The sequence below is a fragment of the Scyliorhinus torazame genome, chromosome 16, assembly GCF_047496885.1.
Source record: "Scyliorhinus torazame isolate Kashiwa2021f chromosome 16, sScyTor2.1, whole genome shotgun sequence".
Classification (NCBI taxonomy): domain Eukaryota; kingdom Metazoa; phylum Chordata; class Chondrichthyes; order Carcharhiniformes; family Scyliorhinidae; genus Scyliorhinus; species Scyliorhinus torazame.
The window spans coordinates 161682414-161696303 of record NC_092722.1 but is presented as its reverse complement, the minus strand read 5'-3'; the positions used below and the strand labels follow the sequence as shown (position 1 = coordinate 161696303).

Genomic DNA, 13890 nt, shown 5'->3' with positions numbered 1-13890 from the left:
CATGACGTCATGCGTAGGACTCAATTGCTCATGCGCACACCGAGTTTCCTGTAGTGTGCGCTCTTTTCACAACTGAGCCTGTGTGGCTCCTTTCCCAAGATTGCTGCCGCTCAGAACCTCCGTCTTCCTCCGATTCAACCCTGCCTCCACCTCGTGGTGAGTGTTCGTGCTATTTTTACCGATTTTGTTTTCTAAATGATGATTCTGTGTTTGTTGAGGCTCAAAGTACTGATTTTGTTTTTGTTCATAAGCAAGGCATTTTTGTATAGCGATTTCTAGAGTTAGATACTTATCTTGTGAAAGTTCTTCCCTCAAATCTTTATCAGATAGTCCAAAAATTAATTGATGCATTATCACAGTGTCTCTGAAATCAGCATAATCACAGCCTTGTGGTATTAACTTGAGATTTGTAATAAAATCAGAGATGGGCCCTCCGTTTCTCTGACAAGAGTTAAATCTTTCCAGCATCGCACCAGACTGACTGTTACAGCGTTAGCAAATTTTTTGAGAACAACGTCTACTTTGGTGTTGTCCTCACCTTCTAAGTAATTAAAGCAAATGTAGATTTCTCTAGCTTCATGCCCTCCTGTGAGAGTAGTAGGGCTATTTTCGTTATGTCAGAGGCAGTGCTTAAATCATTAGCTGTGATAAATATTTGGAACAGCTGTTCAAACATTTTCCAGTTATAACTTAAATTACCGGTTGTTTCCAGCTGCCATGGAGTTCCAACAAGTTCCATCGAATCAGTTAGTCATCGAGAATACATTTGCTGCAAAGTCTTCCACAGTCGAATATCCGGTTTAAGTTTTTCTTCTCTTACTGGTGTCTAGCTAGCTTTCTGAAATCACTCCTGGTATCATATGTTACTCTCTAAGTCTGAATAACGATTGTAGACTTCCAGTTAACACAAATACTTTATTCAGTAGGTTCATTCTGTTTCCAGAGCTTAACTAGATATAATACAGTCAAGAAGTATGACCAGTGAAGCTAAGGTAAACTGCCTGTGCTGAGCTGTCTCTGTCTGCTGCTGCTCAATAGCCCTGTGCTTCTGAAAGAGGCGGATCCTCCCTTGGGCTGGACCCTTTATACCCGTCTCTAATGCTGCCCTCTCATGATGCTGTGGCTGTTGCATCTGTCTGTAGTCCCTGGTGTATGTGCAGATGTATGTACAGATGTACAGATTACTACAGAGGCCATCTCACCCTTCAAGCTTTCTCCACCATTCATTATGATCATGGCTGCTCATCCAACTCAATAGCCTAATCCCACTTTCTCCCCATATCCTTTGATCCCTTTCGCCCTAAGTGCTATGTCTAACTGCTTCTTAAAAACATACAATGTTTTGGCCTCAACTATTTCCTGTGGTAACAAATTCCACAGGCGCATCACTCTCTGGGTGAAGAAACTTCTCCTCATCTCTGTTCTAAATAGTCCACCCAATATCCTCAAACTGTGGCCCCTGATTCTGGACACCCCAATCATTGGGAACATCCTTCCTGCATCTACCCTGTTAGATTAGATTGTGACTTTTTGTGATAGTGGTAACAAGTCACAGCTACACTTAAATACCCAATTCTCCCATTCTTTAGTTTGGATGAAGAGCCAAGAGGACTCAAAATGTTAACTGTGTTTTCTCTCCTTTTTTTTATAATTTAGAGTATCCAATTCATTTTTTCCAATTAAGGGACAATTTAGTGTGGCCAATCCACCTATCCTGCACATCTTTTGGGTTGTGGGGGCAAAACCCACACAAACACGGGGAGAATGTGCAAACTCCACACGGACAGTGACCCAGAGCCGGGATCAAACCTGGGAGCTCGGCGCCGTGAGGCAACCGTGCTAACCACTTGCGTCACCATGCTGCCCCTGCTTTCTCTTGTAGCCATCTGGGATGGCCACAGAATACAAAATGGACGCTCGCAAAGAATCTAGGGAACTGTGGACAATGCTAGAAAACAAGCAGACACAGAGCCTGAATGTATATCTGGGAAACAGCTCCCAGATGGAATTGAAACTATGGGTCAATTAACATATTGGTGGCCCATCTCCGGGAAACAAAGGAATGACACTCAGGTAACCGATACTATTGCAGACAACCCGGTGCCAGTTCCCCAACCGAAAAGCACAAACAAAGCAAGGCCAACGGCCATCTAAGACACGCTCAGCCATCAGGGCACCCACCCCTTTATTGGTCAAGATCGATAACAGTGATCGAGAAGCGGCCCAATTAATTGGGACCAAGTTTAAGGCCCACCTAAAAGCGCGCGAGGCCATCCAAGTATAAGAAGGAACCCCCACGAGAGATTCGCTCGCTTGGACTTGGCTCTCTAAGCGGAGAGACCCATCCACCAGCATCACCAGAAGCAAGTAAGTTCAAGGTCAATGCTCGCTACCAGACGGACGACCTTAGCTGTTCTCCTGTATCTCTTCGGACCCAACAGCCTCAGATCTGAACAATGGGCATTGTTCCTCTGGCTAAGTGGGCACCCGAAGTTAAGTATAGGCATTAGCGTTAGAGATAGTTTAGTTTGTAGTACTGTTGTGCATGAGTAGATCTTACTGTGTGTGTAAATAAATAGTATCGACTTTGGACTAACTAACTGGTGTATTGGCTCTTTGATCAGTATTCGGGTTTGAACCTTGTGGCGGTATCTTGTGGCAGTATCGAGAGATACCTGGCGACTCTAAAGTAACCATAATTAGGATTAAGGAAGGCGACCATATTGACCGCCATATTTATAACCAGATAAACAGAGCAAAAGACAAACATCATGGTTTTTTTAATTTAGAGTATCCAATTCATTTTTCCCAATTAAGGGGCAATTTACTGTGGCCAATCCACCTACCCTGCACATCTTTTGGGTTGTGGGGGCAAAACCCACACAAACACGGGATGAATGTGCAAACTCCACACGGACAGTGACCCAGAGCCGGGATCGAACCTGGGGACCTCGGCGCCGTGAGGCAACCGTGCTAACCACTTGCGTCATCGTGCTGCCCCTGCTTCCTCTCCTTACAGATGCTGCCAGAGTTGCTGAGTTTTTCCAGCAACCTCTGTCCTCGTTTCGGATTCCACCATCCACAGACTTTTGCTTATGACAACAAGTCAGCCTGTTGTTGCAATTTTTCTGATTGAATCCAATGGAAGTAAACAGTCAGAGAGATGTAAAATGCACTGTCATATCCTAATCTCTTTGACATTGTTACATAGTCAAGCGCTATGCCTATGCATGTGGTCACACAAATATGTGCCATCACCTACAAGTGTGGTTTATTTTAAATTAAAAAGTTATTCTATTTTCAATTTAGCTACAAGAGAAAGTGTGTCAGAAATATGACAGTGTGATATATTGCAAGTCAAACTTAATAATGTTCTTACTCTTTACGTCAGTTCTTGCTCAGTTTTGAAATGTTATCATTTTGCAGTGGCATAATCTCAGGTGTGGGTTACATTGCTTCAGGTTCTATTGGTAGTTTACGGGCTGCCAGTTAGTTTTGAGCTGCCTTCATGGTGCACAATATCATTTCCATGGCCTGTACAACATTAGTTTTATATTTTATCCAAAGTTGGTTTTGATTGAATGTGTGTGTCTTTTGTTTTGTGCCTGTGCTTTGGTTAGTTATTCTGCTTCACATTTGTTTTTTGTAACAAATATTTTCAATTTAACACATACAAAACAATCCGACAAGAGATGGGTAAGATCCTGAATGAATATTTCTCATCGGTATTTACTGTTCATAAAGGCATGGATGTTAGGGAAATTGGAGAAATAAATAGTGATGTCTTGAGGAGTGTACATATTACAGAGAAGGAGGTGCTGGTAGTCTTAAAGCGCATCAAGATAGATAAATCCCTGGGACCTGATGAAATGTATCCCAGGATGTTGTGGGAGGCTAGGGAGGAAATTGCGGGTCCTCCAGCAGAGATATTTGAATCATCGACAGCCACAGATGAGGTGCCTGAAGATTGGAGGGCAGCAGATATTTTGCCTTTGTTTCAGAAGGGCCGCAGGAAAAAGCCAGGAAACTACAGACCGGTGAGCCTAACATCTGTGGTGGGTAAGGTGTTGGAAGGTATTCTGAGAGACAGAGGGCGTGATTCTTTCAGCCCGGGGCCGGGCCGGAGAATCCCCGTGACCGGCACGAATCGCGCCACGCCGCCCCGACACCGGCATGGTTGGCCCGCCGCCGGTCGGGGGCCACTCTACGCGGCCGGCCCACCGATTCTTGGCCCGAGATGGGTCGAGCGGCCGTCGTGAAAATGGTGAGTCCCGCTGGCGCCGTCCACACCTGCTCTCAGCCGGCGGGAACCCGGCGTGGAAGGGTCAGGCGGTGGCCTGTGGGGGGGGGGGGAGGGGGGAGGAGGGGGTCCGACCCCGGGGGGGGGTGCCTCCGGTGTGGCCTGGCCTGCAATCGGGGCCCACCGATCGGCGGGTCGGCCTCTCTGGCTGGGGACCTGGTTTCTTCCCCGCCGGCCCCTGTAGTCCTGCGCCATGTTGCGTCGGGGCCGGTGCCACTGCGCATGCGCGGATCCCGCGGCGCCCAGTTTGCGCCAGGATCAGCAGCTGGAGCGGCATGAACCGTGCTGGCCCGTTTTGCGGGCCAGAATTAGCCGTGGGATCAGCCCGTTCATGCCGTTGTAAAATGCAACGGCGTTTACGACGGCGTGGACACTCTGCTGCGAGATTAGAGAATCCCGCCCAGGATCTACAGGCATTTAGAGAGGCAAGGACTGATTCGGAACAGTCAGCATGGCTTTGTGAGTGGAAAATCATGTCTCACAAATTATATTGAGTCTTTGGAAGGGGTAACCAAGAAGGTAGATGAGGGCAGTGCTGTCGACGTTGTCTACATGGACTTCAGCAAGACCTTTGATAAGGTACCGCATAGTAGGTTGTTGCATAATGTTAAATCTCACAGGATCCAGGGCGAGGTAGCCAATTGGATACAAAATTGGCTTGTCGACAGAAGACAGGTGGTTGTAGAGGGTTGTTTTTCAAACTGGAGGCCTGTGACCAGTGCTGTGCCTCAGGGATCGGTGCTGGATCCACTGTTAAATGTTATTTATATTAATGATTTGGATGAGAATTTAGGAGGAATGGTTGGTAAGTTTGCAGATGACACGCCGATTTGTGGCATAGTGGACAGTGAAGATGGTTATCTAAGATTGCAACGGGATCTTGATAAATTCGGCCAATGGGCCGATGAATGGCAGGTGGAGTTTAATTTAGATAAATGTGATGCATTTTGGTAGCTCGTATCAGGGCAGGACTTACTCAGTTAATGGTAGGGTGTTGGGGAGACTTATAGAAAGAGATCCTAGAATACAGGTTCAAAGCTCCTTGAAAGTGGAGTCACAGGTGGGGTGGTGAATCATTGATCAGAATATTGAATACAGGAGTTGGGATGTCTTGCTGAAGTTGTACAAGACATTCGTAAGGCCACACTTGGAATACTGTGTTCAGTTCTGGTCACCCAATTACAGAAAGGATATTATTAAACTAGAAAGAGTGCAGAAAATATTTACGATGATGCTACCGGGACTTATAAGTTTGAGTTATAAGGAGAGGCTGGATAGACTGGGGCTTTTTTCCCCCTGAAGCTTAGGAGGCTTTGGGGTGATCTTATAGAGCTCTATAAAATAATGAGGGGCATAGATAAGGTAGATAGTCGATATCTTTTCGCAAAGGTAGGGGAGTCTAAAACTAGAGGGCTTAGGTTTACAGTGAGAGGGGAGAGATACAAAAGGGTCCAGAGGGGCAATTTTTTCACACAGAGGGTGGTGAGTGTCTGGAACGAGCTGCCAGAGGCAGTAGTAGAGGTGGGTGCAATTTTGTTTTTAAAAAGCATTTAGACAGTTATATGGGAAAAATGGGTGTAGAAGGATATGGGCCAAATGTGAGCAATTGGGACTAGTTTAGTGGTAAAAACTGGGCAGCATGGACAAGTTGGGCCGAAGGGCCTGCATTCATGCTGTAAACCTCTAACACAGAATATATACAAATTGTTATTTTTTTTAAATAAGAATACCCCCAATTTCCCCCTCCCACCCAAGACCCAACCCCTCCAATTCCAACCCCCCTAGTTGCTGGCCAGGACCAAGTACTTAAAGAAGGTGATGAACAGCTTCCACCTGGAATAGAACCCTTCCTCCGAACCGCTAATGGCATACTTAATCTTTTCCAATCTCAGAAACTCTGACAAGACCCCCAACCATGCCGAGGCCTTTAGTGGAGCCAGCAACCTCCATCCAAGCAGGACACGTCTTCGAGCAGAGAGGCAAAGACCAGGACATCAGCCTTCTTCCCGTCCAGTGCGCAACACCCCAAAGATTGCCACCAATGGGCACGCCTCCAGCCTGAGCCCCACAATCTCTGACACAGTTTCAGAAAAAGGAGGCCCAAAACTCAACCAGCTTAGGGCAGGACCAGAACATGTGTGAATGGTTCGCTAGCCCCCCCTAGACATTACTCACACCTATCCTCTATTCTGGGGAAGAACCACTCATGCACGCTCCAGTTCAGTGCGCCCTGTCAACTACTTTGAACTGTATCAGGCTCAGCCTGGCACAAGAAGAGGTGGAATTCACCCTGTCCAAGATCTCGCTCCACATCTCTCCCTCCAGCCTTAAACCTATGCCCCCTAGTAATTGATCCGTCTAGCTCAAGCAATGAAAAGTTATGTGCTGCTGTCATCTTGTTATGAATTTGCAATATTATGATTCATATGTTTTGGATGCGTAACTTTGAGACCAGGAAGTGATCAGCCATGATCTGATTGAATGGCAGGGCAGGTTCAAAGGGCTGAATTGCCTACTTCTGCTCCTTATTCCTATGTTCCTATGTCCTAATGTATCACACCTAAGGGCACTTGTTTTGTTCTATAGGAGACTCAAATCTTCTGACGGACACCACTCTCAATCTGTGAATGCGAATGTGTCGGCAAAAGAAAACTGTATATATTGGTCAAAATTGTTACCAAGAGAAATACAATCATTTATTTCCCCAGCTCGATTCCAGCATGATTTGTAAGTCAATATTACCGAGAGGGCCGTTGGAAAAATGATTTATGCCGACTATTCTAAGTGCAATTGCGCAGGCCTGATGAGAAAATGTAAGATATGGTGTAGAGTGATGTCGAGATTTCTACTCATTTGTACAATCGGCAAACATAGGAACTGACTCCTGTGCCCATATATTAAAAAGTAAAAATCAAATTAAAGAACAAAGAACAAAGAAAAGTACAGCACAGGAACAGGCCCTTCGGCCCTCAATGCCCGTGCCGAGCATGCTGCCCGAATAAACTACAATCTTCTACACTTCTTGGGTCCGTATCCCTCTATTCCCATCCTATTCATGTCTGTGCGGAGTCTGCACATCCTCCCCGTGTGTGCGTGGGTTTCCTCCGGGTGCTCCGGTTTCCTCCCACAGTCCAAAGATGTGCGGGTTAGGTGGATTGGCCATGCTAAATTGCCCTTAGTGTCCAAAATTGCCCTTAGTGTAAGGTGGGGTTACTGGGTTGTGGGGATAGGGTGGAGGTGTGGACCTTGGGTAGGGTGCTCTTTCCAAGAGCCGGTGCAGACTCGATGGGCCGAATGGCCTCCTTCTGCACTGTAAATTCTATGATTCTATGATTTGTCAAGATGCCCCGTAAATGTCACTATCATCCCTGCTTCCACCACCTCCTCTGGCAGCGAGTTCCAGGCACCCACTAGCCTCTGTTTAAAAAAATTGCCTCATACATCTCCTCTAAACCTTGCCCCTCGCACCTTAAACCTGTGCCCCCTAGTAATTGACCCCTCTACCCTGGGGAAAAGCCTCTGACTATCCACTCTGTCTATGTCCCTCATAATTTTCTAGACCTCTATCAGGTCGCCCCTCAACTTTCGTCGTTCCAGTGAGAACAAACTGAGTTTATTCAACCGCTCCTCATAGCTAATGCCCTCCATAACAGGCAACATCCTGGTAAATCTCCTCTGCACCCTCTCTAAAGCCTCCACATCCTTCTGGTAGTGTGGCGACCAGAATTGAACACTGTACTCCAAGTGTGGCCTAACTAAGGTTCTATACAGCTGCAACATGACTTGCCAATTCTTATACTCAATGCCCCGGCCAATGAAGGCAGCATGCCGTATGCCTTCTTGACTACCTTCTCCACCTGTGTTGCCCCTTTCAGTGACCTGTGGACCTGTACACCTAGATTTCTCTGACTTTCAATACTCTTGAGGGTTCTACCATTCACTGTATATTCCCTACCTGCATTAGATCTTCCAAAATGCATTACCTCCCATTTGTCTGGATTAAACTCCATCTGCCATCTCTCCGCCCAAGTCTCCAAACGATCTAAATCCTGCTGTATCCTCTGACAGTCTTCATTGCTATTCGCAATTCCACCAACCTTTGTGTCATCTGCAAACTTGCTAATCAGACCAGTTACATTTTCCTCCAAATCATTTATATATACTACGAACAGCAAAGGTCCCAGCACTGATCCCTGCGGAACACCACTAGTCACAGCCCTCCAATTAGAAAAGCACCCTTCCATTGCTACTCTCTACCTTCTATGACCTAGCCAGTTCTGTATCCACCTTGCCAGATCACCCCTGATCCCGTGTGACTTCACCTTTTGTAAGAGTCTACCATGAGGGACCTTGTCAAAGGCCTTACTGAAGTCCATATAGACAACATCCACTGCCCTACCTGCATCAATCATCTTTGTGACCTCTTCGAAAAACTCTATCAAGTTAGTGAGACACGACCTCCCCTTCACACAACCATGCTGCCTCTCACTAATCCGTCCATTTGCTTCCAAATGGGAGTAGATCCTGTCTCAAAGAATTCTCTCCAGTAATTTCCCTACCACTGACGTAAGGCTCACCGGCCTGTAGTTCCCTGGATTATCCCTGATACCCTTCTTAAACAAAGGAACAACATTGGCTATTCTTCAGTCCTCCGGGATATAACCTGAAGCCAGTGAGGATCCAAAGATTTCTGTCAAGACCTCAGCAATTTCCTCTCTAGCCTCCTTCAGTATTCTGGGGTAGATCCCATCCGGCCCTAGGGACTTATCTACCTTAATATTTTTCAAGACACCCAACACCTCATCTTTTTGGATCTCAATGTGACCCAGGCTATCTACACACCCTTCTCCAGGCTCAACATCCACCAATTCCTTCTCTTTGGTGAATACTGATGCAAAGTATTCAAAGAACAAAGAACAAAGAAATGTACAGCACAGGAACAGGCCCTTCGGCCCTCCAAGCCCGTGCCGACCATACTGCCCGACTAAACTACAATCTTCTACACTTCCTGGGTCCGTATCCTTCTATTCCCATCCTATTCATTTAGTACCTCACCCATTTCCTCTGGCTCCACAAATAGATTCCCTTGCCTATTCTTCAGTGGGCCAACCCTTTCCCTGGCTACCCTCTTGCTTTTTATGTATGTGTAAAAAGCCTTGGGATTTTCCTTAACCCTATTTGCCAATGACTTTTCGTGACCTCCTCTAGCCCTCCTGACTCCTTGCTTAAGTGCCTTCCTACTTTCCTTATATTCCACACAGGCTTCGTCTGTACCCAGCCTTCTAGCCCTGACAAATGCCTCATTTTTCTTTTTGACGAGGCCTGCAATATCTCTCGTTATCCAAGGTTCCCGAAATTTGCCGTATTTATCCTTCTTCCGCACAGGAACATGCCGGTCCTGAATTCCTTTCATAGAATCATAGAATTTACAGTGCAGGAGGCCATTCGGCCCATCGAGTCTGCACCGGCCCTTGGAAAGAGCACCCCACCCAAGCCCACACCTCCACCCCATCCCCATAACCCAGTAACCCCACCCAACACGAAGGGCAATTTTGGACACGAAGGGCAATTTAGCATGGCCAATCCACCTAACCTGCACATCTTTGGACTGTGGGAAGAAACTGGAGCACCCGGAGGAAACCCACGCACACACGGGGAGAACGTGCAGACTCCGCACAGACAGGGACCCAAGCCGGGAATCGAACCTGGGACCCTGGAGCTGTGAAGCAATGGTGCTAACCACCATGCTACCGTGCTCCCCATTTCAATTTGAAAGCCTCCCACATGTCAGATGTTGATTTACCCTCAAACATCTTCCCCCAATCTAGGTTCTTCAGTTCCTGCCTAATATTGTTATAATTAGCCTTCCTCCAATTTAACACATTCATCCTAGGACCACTCTTATCCTTGTCCACCAGCACTTTAAAACTTACTGAATTGTGGTCACTGTTCCTGAAATGCTCCCCTACTGTAGCCACCTAAAATGGCTGATTCCCTGGATGCGATCGAGTATAACCGGGGTGACCCCGTAGATGGCCTAAATAAGTGCAGACAGAAAATGTCTGAACACCCCACAGCGTTCGCAGGACGCTTGTGGATTCACTTTGAAGCCGTTTCCGGCAACGTAGACCGTGCCCATTTGTCCGCAGACAATATTGCCCAATGGACCCGCACCCTTATCTCCCATGCCACGGAAGCAGGACAGAATGCCTGTAGTAATTATGACCCCTCGGAGGAGGCTCAAAATGAGAAGTGGGTGGTCAAAAGATTGTCCCGCGTTTGGGATAACAGTCGGCTCACAGTAAACCCGCCGCTAGAACCCCCGAGGAAAAACAAGCCGCTGCAGACGTGCAGGCAGTAAGAACTACTCTTCACAACCCCGCCTGGGTAAACGAGGGAAAGAGCAGCCCCCCAGCAAAACCGCAAGAATGCTACAATTGCAGACAGTTGGGACATTTTGCCAAAGAATGCAATGCCCCTAAAAAGCCACAGAGAGCCCAACAGACAGGCACTCTCAATAAGAAAAAGGCAGAGCCCATACATAGCGTTAGCGCCCAGTCCGATCAGACAGACGTGACCGGAACGGACTGACGGTGTACAGGCTCCCCCAGTTGGGTCTGCAATACCCTTTGGGATAGGTCAGGACGACCCGTAGTCGCAGCAAAGGTTAGGGAACAGCCGATCGAGCTTCTCTGGGACACAGGAGGGTCCCGCACCACCTTAAATTCCTCCACCCTTGGTAAGGACACGTGGCCCACCACAGCCACTATCACCCTCAGCGGTTTCACAGGCCACTCACAGCAGGGACACATCACAACCCCTGTACCCATCCAAATCGGAACCATTAACACAAAACACTCCGTTGTTTTAGTCGACCTGCTCCCAACAGCAGAGCACATTTTGGGGATCGACTTCATGAATTCTCATCACCTCTCTTTCGATCCAGTCAACCAGTGTGTCTGGAAAATGGCGAAATCCGCTAGAGCCCCCGCAACGCTCAATATAGGGGATTATATGAACAAAATTAGCGCAGTAGGCGAGTTTTGGTTCAACCCCACCACACTCAGCACGGACCAACAGGTTAGGGCAGTCCTGCAAAAAAAAGGGCAGCATTCGCGACCCACAAACACGACTGTGGACGGATGACTGGCTCCGTACAAATAACAGGACTGACCCTAGACCCCAAAAGCAGTATGGATTCCCCCTAGAAGCAGAGGGAGAAATCCTAAAGGTTATAGAAAGTTTATTAGAGCAGGGCGTCCTAAGATCGGTAGCCTCAACTAATAATGCCCCGATTTGGCCAGTAAGGAAGCCCGACGGATCATGGCGCTTGACCATTCAAACAGACCAAAACTCACACATACTTAGCGGACAATCTACAGTACCCCGGAACCCCCCATGAGTGTGAAATCATCTCGCCCCACCATAATACAGGCCTCTTTATCGCGAAAACACCCCCCAGAAAACTAGCCACTCCATCTCAGAGCCCCCCTCACCCGGACACGTGTGATCCCATTAGGATCTATGTGGATGGATCGTCCACAGTCCTGGATGGGCAACGCATAACAGGTTGTGGGATTTATGTGGAGGACACGCAGGGACGCGCCCTCGAGGAAATCGCATAAAAATTACCCGGACACTTAGGCGCGCAGGCAGCAGAGCTTGCGGCCATCGCTTACATTATAGAGCACCCCGATTCCTTCCCCAGCCCAGCAGACATACATTCAGACAGTCTATACATTTGCAACAGCCTATCCGAATTTCTGCCCCTCTGGGAAACAAGAGGATTTGTTCCCCCGGATGGGAAACCCCTCCCCTCAGCCCCATTACTCCGCCATATTCTGAAAAAAGCCAATGACAGGACTTTTGGCATTATAAAAGTCCGCAGCCACCATCGTTCCTCCCCCCCTGGAAATGTAAAAGCCGACGCACTGGCTAAGGCAGGATCCAGGCATGGGTATTTTTGGAAGCCCCACGAAAGCGCCCCAGTGAGTGCGCCAGTGAGTGCAGTTCAGGTCACGCAGACTAGGATCGAAGATCTAGTAGAGGCCCAGAAGCAGGATAGCGCTCTCACTGAGATCGTGAAAGGGAAGTTTCCAGCCTCATACGAGAGGTACAGAAATATGATAACCACACATGACGGTGTGGTGTTAAAAGACACCCTTTATGTAGTTCCGAAGCAGGATAGGAACCAACTAATCTGTTTATTCCATGATGGTCATGGACACCAGGGAATCGATCCCACCGCAGCCCACCTCAAACAGCTTTGTTGGTGGCCAAATCTCAAAGAGGATGTATCCCATTACATTGAGAATTGCCTCATCTGCGCACAGAACAACCCAGATAGATATGCCAAAAAGGCACAACTCAGCCACACCCGACCCGTTAACGGCCCCTGGACTAACCTCCAGATCGATTTTATAGGTCCATTGCCCCCTTGCAGGAATGGCTATAAATATGTTCTGGTGGTCATAGACACTTTTACAAAGTGGGTGGAAGCATTTCCAGCCCGCACCAACACCGCGAAAACCACCGCCAAAATCCTAACCCACCACATCTTTACAAGATGGGTACTCCCCCGCAGTACTGAATCGGACCAAGGTTCTCACTTTACGGGATGGGTCATGCAGAACGTCCTCACGATATTTGGCATAACCCAAAAATTCCACATTGCGTACCACCCACAGTCGAGTAGTATAGTGGAGCGCATGAATCGGACTCTAAAATCCACCCTCCGAAAAATGGTCCAGCAAAACAACAGCACTTGGGATTCTGTCCTCCCCTTTGCGCTGATGTTTTTGCGTAACACTGTTTCCACCTCCACAGGTTACACCCCACACACCCTCATGACCGGACGCCCCATGAAAGGGACAGAGTACTTGTTGGGTTTAGACCTGACCAGCCCTGAAGTTACGGCCCTCACCCACGAGAAAGCCGTTGGAACAATTACTTGTAAATGTAAAAACTGTCTCCGAAATACTCAGGTCCGTACTCCATTACGGATAAAGTAAGCCCATCGGTATATAAAATCAAATACCAAAATGGTAAGACTGCGTGGTTTCACATAAACCAGTTAAAGGCTTATGGATCACAGTCAAGCCACGCCCACCACGTCATGCTTGACGCGGCATACCAAACCCCGCCCACAGCCAACGTGAGCATACCAACCCCCACCACGTCCAGCCCAGACACGGACTCGCCCCCGACTCCACCCTCAAAATTTACACTCCGCCCCGGAACGCCCACAGACTGCAGCAGCAGAGACAGCGACTGTGACTCTGACGATAGCCACAGCACGCCTCCCTACTATCCTGGACCCACACCCAGCGACTCCGAGTTCGACTCCAGTGATCCCTTCCTGATCACTTTCTTAAACAAACCACACCACCGACCACCGAACCATACGGACGACCCCGACTTTGTCCCCACACAATTTGACAAACTCCATTGGCACCGCGAGAACTCCTACAGACTCGTCCGCAACGACGAAAGCAACCCCAACTCATACCATGCAGCCCTCTCAACATTAATTCACTCCAGAATTTTGCACCCGGGAGAAGGGGACGACCCCGAGTCAGACCCCCAATCCG

General features: G+C 48.0%; 1 protein-coding gene and 1 long non-coding RNA gene across 6 annotated transcripts in view; one reads left to right on the top strand and one right to left on the bottom strand.

Moving 5' to 3' along the window:
* plpp4 (phospholipid phosphatase 4) overlaps window positions 1-13890 on the bottom strand; it is a 400047-nt gene that overhangs the window by 340931 nt on the left and 45226 nt on the right. The window lies entirely within an intron of this gene.
* The window catches only part of LOC140392446 (uncharacterized), a 63490-nt gene that overhangs the window by 47727 nt on the left and 1873 nt on the right, over window positions 1-13890 (top strand). The gene's annotated exons all lie outside the window — the stretch shown is intronic.